Genomic DNA, 9,784 nt, shown 5'->3' on the forward strand with positions numbered 1-9,784 from the left:
CATGTACAGGTCATACTCCAGAGGTGATGGGCTGGAGCAAGGCTGTGTGTCCAATGGGAGAGGGAGATTAAGCAGAAGACACTAAGTAAGAGACAGACAGTCTTGTTTTTCTTTGTCCCCTGGGGCATAAGGAGCAGGGGCCCAGAATCCCTCTCGTCAGTAACGAAATCTACAAAACAGAGCATGTGGACCATACTTGATGTTAAAATTTTCACTGTAAAACTTGTAACATGCACTCAAGATTTGCACAGTCTTGCCCTGGCTGGTGTGGCTCAGTGAGATGAACACTGACTGGCCTGAGATCCAAACAGTCATGGGTTCGATTCATACTCAGAGCACATGCCTGGGTTGTGGGTCAGGTCCCTAGTTGGGAGCAGGCATGCAAAAGTTCACCACACAGTGATGTTTCTCTCTCTCTCTTTCTCCCTCCCTTACTCATTCTCTAAAAATAAATAAGTAAAACATTTTAAAAATGGTTTGTGCAGTATCTTGTATACGCTTTAACCATTTGCTTATATGGTTTCACCTGATACTGAAAAGAACTCTTCAGCTTTGAAGTTTTATAATAGTCCCCATTCCTACGGCCAACCTTAAGAGTTGTAGGAAATGAAAGTCAGAACATTAAAATATCAGTAGATGTTCCCATAACATTTTTGAGAAGTAGTCACATCTATTATTAACTAGGAAGAACATTTTATAGAAAATTATAATCAAAGAAGGATAATATTTTTAGGTTCAAGAAACATAATTTCTAAATTTAAACTAATACTCAAAGTAATTAGTAGTAAATAAGGCAACTCAGAAAGCCGACTTGTGACCTGGGTACTAACTGAGGCAATGTCCCAGAATTCCAAGGAAACAGAAAAGGACGTGAGAGGCAGATGTCATCCCAGCAGCTGAGTTCACGGTGACCTCACAATGGAAAACACTCCAATGCCCATCAACAATGCAGTAAATCACTAGTGTCATATGTATGCAACAGGATACAAGAGAGCAAAAGTGTAAACATCATTTTCACAACCATGGGAGGGTGAATCTCATAAACATGCTGTTGAACGAGAGAAGCCAACATGCTGTAGGAGGTGAGACAAGTGTGAGCTGTCTCACAGGCGGGAGTGGGTTTAGAGCTGAGTGCAGGGCCCAGCCCCCAATGACCAATGCTGTGGCTGCCCAGCCCTTTGGTTCTTCTTGTGACTCCTAGACTCCCTCAGGAACACCATCAAGACACTTTGAAAAGACATGAGCTCATTACACAGCACACCTGAGGTCACAGAGCAAGGCTGCAGGTGAAGAGAGCTGCAGGGCCTGGGGTTCTGCTTTTAGGGGGAGACAGTGAGGGCCTAGTGTTTCCTAGGCTCACTCTTTAGTGTTGGGTTTAAAACATCAAAGCAGGAATTTAAAGGCAGGAGGAGAAAAACCAGTGGCTCAAAGTAGTCAGTTACTGAAATCAACCCAAGAGCCCTAGAACCCAGAAGCCTGGGGCAGAGGGCCCGAAACAGAGAGCCTGATGCCTGGGTCTCTATCTGGTCCCTGTGCCTGGCCTGGCCCTGTTCAATCCCACACAGCCGTCTTTGAAATGGACACCTCAGCAGTCAAAGTATAAGCCAACCATTTTCCATTGGGGAAAAAAAAGCTCTCCAGACTTAACACTACTTACTTCGAGATTATGACACAGAAGAAGTGGCCATAATGCCACTTAGTACAAAAACATGTCCTCCTTTCCTTAAGTGAGTCTAAAAAATTTGTGTAATTTGTTTCAGTGTTCTAGGTCTCAGTGCATCATCTATAAATTAGGAGTTGAATCAGAACAGTTCCAAGGCCCCTTCTTGCCGTGTGTTTGGTTCTCCAAGAGAGAGAGCAATGAGTCCTCCCTCACTGGCACAGATCCCCACCAGGGGGCAGTGGAGAGCACCCAGAGGATTCTGGAAACACCCTCCCCTCTTAATCTGTCCTGGGGGTGGAGAGAGGAAGAATGAAGAGCTGGTCACATCTCCCTGGGGACCTGTGTGGTGTGAGGCCATCACCAGAACATGCTGCTGCTTCTGCTGCTTCTGGGGCCCAGTACGAACCTGATTATCTGAGTGGCTTGGGCAAGTGTGTGTGCCTGTTGGCATTTCGATGGGGTGGCCTGAGCTGGTGGGTTTTCTGTGCTGATGGCAAAGAAAGGGGTCAAGTGAGAGGTCACCAGTCAGGGCAGATGGGGGCTTCTGATCCCAGGGCCTCTGACAGGAAGATTCCACCAACAAACAGGACTCTGGGGGCTGGAGGAAAAGGGGAGGGGGTAGGGGGTGAGGGCCTGAGTTTCCTGCCTGTGGTCAGCTGGGACTGGTCCCGCTGGCCTCCTTCATGGCTCTGACCTCTGTCCCTGCAGGCTCTGGGCTCAGTGCTCGCGTCTCTCAGAGTCCAAGCAGGGTCGTCTGTGCAAGTGGAACCCAGGTGACAATCGAGTGCCATGCAGTGGACATTCAGGCAACAACTATGTTGTGGTATCAGCAGTTCCCGAATCAGGGCCTTGTACTGATGGTGACTTCCAACATGGGCTCACCTGCCACACACGAACAAGGTTTCTCCAAGGACAGCTTTCCCATCAGCCACCCAAACCAGACTTTCTCAGCTCTGACAGTGGCCAGTGCACGCCCTGAACACAGCGGCCTCTACTTCTGTGCTGCCAGTGACACAGCGCTGGGCAGAGATCAGAGGCCCAGGCAAGAACCTCTGCCCCTCTTCCCAGCACCCAGCCTGGGGAGCCCTGGGGAAGGGGTGTGGGGGGAGGGGAACCACAGCTGCTCTGAGGGAGCCATCTGTGTGTGGAGAGAGGGGAAAGAGGGGAGAGGTCAGAAAGAGAAAAAGAAAAAAGAGAGGAGAGCATCCGAACAGGATCTTGAGCTAGGCCTATAAAGTGGCCAACAGACATAAACAGATTCTTGGGCTGAAATTTATTCACCTTGGATTTCTTTTTCTGACTCTGCCCTATATTAATTATATGTCCTTGGTTAGATTTGTACATAATTCCTTATGTAGATTTTGAAATACTTCTACAAAACACTGTATTTTCTATAGCATTGGCATTTGGCTCTCCAAGACATTCAGCACCATCCTGTACCACCCAAGGCTCTGGAGGCACAGTTGTGAGACAGCCAAACAGAAACAGTCCTGGTGAACAAATCTGATGGTGTGTCAAATATAGTATTTGTACTGAATGTGTTGGTTGAGCCGGCTCTTGAGAAAGTTGTAGAAAGCAATAGAAGGCAGAGCATATAAGAAAGACTTCAGACAGCATGGCTTGTCTACAGAACTAGAAAGTTCTCTCAGCAACCAGAAGACAGTAAGTGGAGCAGTGAGTGTGAGCCCCTCTGAAAAATTCTTTCCTAGGGAAAATTGAAAAATTACATTGACCACACATCTTGTATGATCCAATAAAAAAATAAGTGAAAAAAGTGACATACATTTAATAGAAGAAACATCCATCACCAGTAAACAGTTGAGGAGATCATTAACCTCACAGGGGAGGTCAGCAAAATGTGGGCTAAGATACAATGATATGTCGTCCATTTATAATCATTTGGGTAACAAAATAGAAAGTGCTTGGAATTGCAAACTGTTCAGGTGCAGACCCACAGGATTACTGGTAAGAGCAGACATGATATTTGGAAACAGTTAGGCATTATCTCATACAGCTGATCATCCCTACGTCCCATGTCCCAGGAATTCCACTACATCAGAAGGGCACTCATGCAATAGAAAACTATACACATCAGTCAAAATGAGCTGACTCTGGTGATGAGCAATGTTATAGGTGAACCTTAGCCATATAATATAAAATAGCGGGGCAAAAGTTGACCCTGATAAGATTATGCAAAGCATGAGACACTTTTGATAAAGTTGTTGATAAAAACAACAAAATCCAGAAAATAATTTTCCCAGCTACCAATATACCCAACAAAACTACACGGAGAGGAAAACAAGAAACAGATATTGCTGAAACTGGCTTTTACCAGCTCATGATTGCTGATGGTACACATCTCTCCTGACTCTGATTTCAGCAACGTCATGTCGGTAGCTTGAAATCAACTGGCCACGGTAGTATGTTTATACCACAGTAATCAACAGACACAACAGAACAGGACTTGTTGCATTTCCTCCAGAGAGCTGGTTGTCACACAATTACCAACACACACTGGCAAGGAATGATGACAACAATGCAGGACGGTGTTTGATATGGGACTTGGATGGTCAGTGGCAGGAGACAGGATGGAGAAAACCACAAAGCTAGATTTAAATATTGTCATGCAAGGTCAGCCTGGCATGTTGTGTTGAACTCGGTGTGGGGAGGTGATTCATAAGCACCTACAACATTTTAAAATAAATAATAACCATGTGTCACCAATACTGCCTGAATGTTATGAACCAAGAGTAAAGATTAATCAAACCCTATGCTAATGAGATTCAAAAGGAGAGAAAAAACATACCTGAAGTAATTAGATTGGTGGAAGATTATTAGGGTGCAGAGCATTGTGTACCGAGAACCAGGGGGTAGGCACTTAGAACCACGTGTGAAATGAAGGTATGGACATGAGACTCTGCCCCAGACCCAAGTCGAACTGAACCAATAAGATGGGAACCAATTCAGAGACAGACACACTGCCACATTATATGATGACCATATTGCAGATAATCACTATATTTTTCCTGGCGATTCAACACCCCACCTGGCTGCAGTCACCTCCTCCCAGACGGCTTTCATTGCCCCTGAACCCAGGGTCCCGCTTTAATTTTAGTCCCCTACTCTGTTGGCATCATCGGCCAAGATAAGAGAGCTAGTAAAATATTTACATTATCCCACCACTTTCTTTGCCAATGGCAGGGAAAAGATAAGAGCATTTTAGGTTTTGGCATGAAGCATGGCAGGCGTATGTCAAGCAGGCATTCATTTCCCTCCTGTACATTAAGCTTCAGGCTGTAGCATTCCCATGTCAGGGTGGACACAGGGTGCTGTGTCCGCACTTGCCTTTCCTAATCCAGCTGACTATGAGTCACAGCCCGCCGTCCACACGTGTTATCCTAGGAGAGGGTGACAATCAGCAGTGAATGTGATCCAGTCCAAATCTGTGTTCTGTCCTCCTTGGGCTAGGACCACCACAGCAAAGTCCTGTATTTCCTCCAAATTTTTCATGACATAAATGAGCAATTCTTTTGGAGTGCAGCACTTTCTTTTTGTGCTCCGAGTGTGTATTCTACTCTCTAGGCCAGGTTGTATTTGAAACCAAGTTACCCTTTAAGAGCCAGTGATGGATGGAGTAGGAGATAGACTCTTATTTCTCGGTGTCTGTCTCCCAAGCACATACACACACACACACACACACACACACACACACACACACACACACACACTCAACAGAGGCACATCCTAAGCGTGAGCTAGAGTTAATTAGGTGGCCTGGGGAAGAGTGGACCCAGGGGCCTGTTTGGAAGACCCAGAACAAAATTTGTCAGGCAGAAAAGAGGCTGCTAAGCTCAATGAATGGGAGGGTGTAGTCACGTGGCCAGAGCAGCAGGGGGAGGAAGGGGGTGAGTGCACGTGAGATGGGAGACAGACATCAGACCATTCATGACCTGACCAATCAAAGTGTGTAATGTGGGATTTGACAATGTCATGGGAGCCATTGACTTTCTTCATAGACACTTTAAGAGCAGTTTTAGGTTCCCACAAAAATTGACTAGAAGATACAGAGAATTCCCATGTTATACCCCTTGCCCTGTCCCCAAGGTTTTAGGCATTTGACTTATGTAGTAACCAGATGTGTGTGTGTGTGTCTGTGTTTGTACACATGCGTGTTTGGTAATCATCCTGGCTGCCGTGGAAAAAGTAAGGGGCAGTGTGGAAAGAGCTGCCGCAGAGAAAAGAACTCGCTCACACAGGTGTGCAGTCAGGTGACAGCATAGCTAGGATGACGCTAAGAACATAAAAGGTATGTTGGAAGTAAAATCGAAGAACCCAATACGCAGCAGGGGCGAGCAGTAGGGAGGACTGGGGATGACGACCACAGCTGGAGGGATTTGGGGGGCCCCGTGGGAGGAAGATCATGGCTCACTGGAAACTGGGGGTGCCTCTGAGACAGCGCCTGCCTGGAAATATGCAGAAAGCAGTTGTTGCACAAGCCATGACTCAGAGTGGATCGGGATGGGGGTAGAAATTCAGGACATTTAGCATAATCGGAGAAATGGAAGTACACAGGACCCCTGGATCCTGAGTACACACGGAGAAGAGCGGAACACTTCGGAGAGGGATTTAAGAGGTGTAGTCACCTTGAAGGGTGCCTAGAAAAGGTGGAAGGAGCAAATTGTACTGATAAACCATCAATCAATACTAGATTAATAACTGAATAATCGTGTAACTAATTACTAGTAACAACTCTATGCATATACACAGTTACCACGCCAAGGACTGCTTGTTTCCCGACTCTGCTCTGGCACCGCAGGCACCCAACTGCCTGCCTCTGCGCAGCTTGGGGCAGGCTACTCCGCACTCAGCAACTCAGGGAAGGCAAGGCAGCCAGAGATCAGAGAGCAGTGGATGAACTTGCTCCTTTGACCACTAGGGGGTGATGTGGGTCTTTCTGTCAAATACCTCTGGGGCGTAAAGAGCAGGCGCAGATCTTCCTTCACCTGAGAAACTGTTAGATACTTCAGATAGCTCAGGTGAGATACAGTAGGTACTGGCTGGAGAATGATTTGCAGGTAACCTGGGAAGCCAATAGGTCCTTGAAACAGCAGAATCTGATCTTACACTTTGTAAACACCACCCCACCCCACCGTAAAATTTACCATGTAGCTGTACCTGTAGTTACATAATGTATTCAAAATTGGTAAATAAGTAAATCAATGCCGCCACCCTTTCAGTTCTGCAATGTGCTGAACTTCCAGCCAGTAGGAGGAGAAATAAAGGGTGAGAGTACCCACAGGAATCTAAGGAAGCATTTCATCACTAATAGCAAAATGTAATGCATTTCCCGAATGTCACATAACTATGGGTCAGTTTTATTTCTATTTACTAGCAGTTAACTGTCAAAAGATGTATTTTAGCCCTGGCTGGTGTAGTTCAGTGGATTTAGCGCGGGCCTGCAAACCAAAGGATCTCAGTTTGATTCCCAGTCAGGGCGCATGCCTGGGTTGCAGGCCAGTTCCCAGCAGGGGACGCATGAGAGGCAACCATACATTGATATTTCTCTCCCTCTCTCCTCCCCTTCCCCTCTAAAGATAAATAAATAAAACCTTTTAAAAAAGATGTACTTTAAAGAGAGATACCATTTATAGATAGTAGCATAAAATATAAAACATAAAAGCAAAGAGCAAATCTACTAGAAGATGAGCAACACCTTAATGCAGAGAATTATTAAAATTTTAGAGGAACACACTTTAAAAATCTGAAATAAGTGGAGATGTGTACCATGAATATGAATAAGTAAGTCCACTAATAAAGGTATTCCAATTTCTGAATATCATCTATGTATTCAATGCAGCACTAACCAAAGTCACAAAAGAGATCTTTTTTAAAAATGAAATTTGACAAAAGTAATCTGAAAGTTAAGTGAAAAGAGGGGCAAGACTAGGAAAGGAAATCCTGAAGAAGTACCAAGAGAGGTGACTTGCCCTGCCAATCATTCAATTACTTTGTAATTCAGGAAAATGAACAGGCGTAAGTAAATAGACAAACAGAAGACAACAGTAACATTATAAACATGCCCACAGGGATGTCTGCCCATCATTACAGGGAACAGTGTAGCACACAGCAGGTTCTGCTGGGACAAGTGGTTATTCACAGAAAGAAAGAGGAATTACTCCTCTCCTCAGAGCAGAAGCAAAAATAAACTCTAAATGAGTTACATGCTTGAATGCAAAATTCTAAACGATCACTGTTTGGGTCAATAATATGGGAGTATGTCTTTATGAAATTGAGCAATAGGAGCATTTCTTAAAGAATTAAAAAGTGCATCCCTCCCCCAAATGATAAGCTCTACCAAATGAAGAAATTCAACAACAACAACAACAAACTATCCCAGAGAGAGAAGCACAAGCCCCAGACTGGGACAATAGGAACAGCATGTGTGACCAGTTGTGACACAGGTTTGTTATCCAGAAGTGATCAAGAACTGTTACCAATGAATAAAAGCTAATCAACCCAAAAGCAATCTGGGCAAAGGGCAGTTTGCAGAAAACACCAGCTGCCTATAAATATTAAAAATACATTTGGCCTCCTTAGTTCTCAGAAAGATGTAGACTAAAACTGTGATGAGAAGCAGTTTGAACCTTAACGGACTGGAAAACATTAAAAATATATTAAACACCAACTGAGTCTTAAATGCGGAGCATGTGAAAACATTCACAAACCGTTGACAGGACTAACTGTTTGGCTTGATTCATTTGGAAAGAATTCTTTTTTTTTAATTTTTAATTTATTGATTATGCCATTACAGTTGTTCTATTCCCCTCCTTCATTCCCCTCCACCCTGCACCCCCCCACCATTCCCCCCTTTAGTTTATTACCATGTGTCTCAAGTTCTTTAGATTCTGTATTTCCCATACTATTCTTGCCCTCCTCCCTATTTTCTACCTACCATCTATGCTACTTATTTCTTGTACCTTCTCCCTCCTCCTCCTCCCACTCCCCTGTTGCTAACCCTCCATGAGATCTTCATTTCTATGTTTCCGCTCCTGATCTAGCTGTCCTTTTAGTTTGCTTTTGTTTTAGATGTGCCTGTTAATAACTGTGAGTTTGCTGTCCTTTCACTGTTCATCTTTTTTATCTTCTTTTTCTTAGATAAGTCCCTTTAACATTTCATATAATAAGGGCTTGGTGATGATGAACTCCTTGAATTTGACCTTATCTGAGAAGCACTTTATTTGTCCTTTCATTCTAAGTGAAAACTTTGCTGGATAGAGTAATCTTGGTTGTACGTCTTTGGATTTCATGACTTGGAATACCTCTTTCCAGCCCCTTCTTGCCTGTAAAGACTCTTTTGAGAAATCAGTTGACAGTCTGATGGGAACTTCTTTGTAGGAACTGTCCCCTTATCTCTTGCTGCTTCTAGGATTCTCTCCTTCATTTTAATCTTGGCTAATGTAATGATGATGTGCCTTGGTGTGTTCCTTCTTGGGTCCAACTTCTTTGGGACTCTCTGAGCTTCCTGGATTTCCTGGAAGTCTATTCCCTTTGCCAGATTGGGGAAATTCTCCTTTATTATTTGTTCAAATAAGTTTTCCACCGGTGGCTGTTCCTTTCCCCCTTCTAGTACCCCTATAATTCGGATGTTGGAGCATTTAAAGATGTCCTAGAGGTTCCTAAGTCTCTTCTCATTTTTTTTAATTCTTCTTCATATTTTCCTGTTTGGTCATTTTTTTCCTTCCTTCTGGTTCACTCCCTTGATTTGAGTCCCAGTTTCCTTTTCATCACTACTGGTTTCCTGTGCAATTCCCTTCATTTTAATTAGTTTAACCTTCATATGTTCCTCTAATTTGTGACTAAAATCAACCAGTTCTGTGAGCCTCCTGATCACCAGTGTTTTGAACTGTGCATCTGAAAGTTTTGCTATTTCTTCATCACTTAGAGTTATGGGCTCTGAGGCTTTGAGATCTTCTTGAGCCATGTTTTTGTCTGTTCAAACCTGTTAAGTGTGAGGAGCGGAGCCTTAGAGGCAGGGCAGGGCCACTAGGGCGGGGTTGCTGGGTTGTGATGCTGTATGGGGGGGCAGGGTCAGAGCAAGGAAATGGTGGCCCTCTCTGCTGC

The sequence above is a fragment of the Artibeus jamaicensis genome, unplaced genomic scaffold, assembly GCF_021234435.1.
Source record: "Artibeus jamaicensis isolate MK-2021 breed Jamaican fruit bat unplaced genomic scaffold, CSHL_Jam_final scaffold_2172, whole genome shotgun sequence".
NCBI lineage: Eukaryota > Metazoa > Chordata > Mammalia > Chiroptera > Phyllostomidae > Artibeus > Artibeus jamaicensis.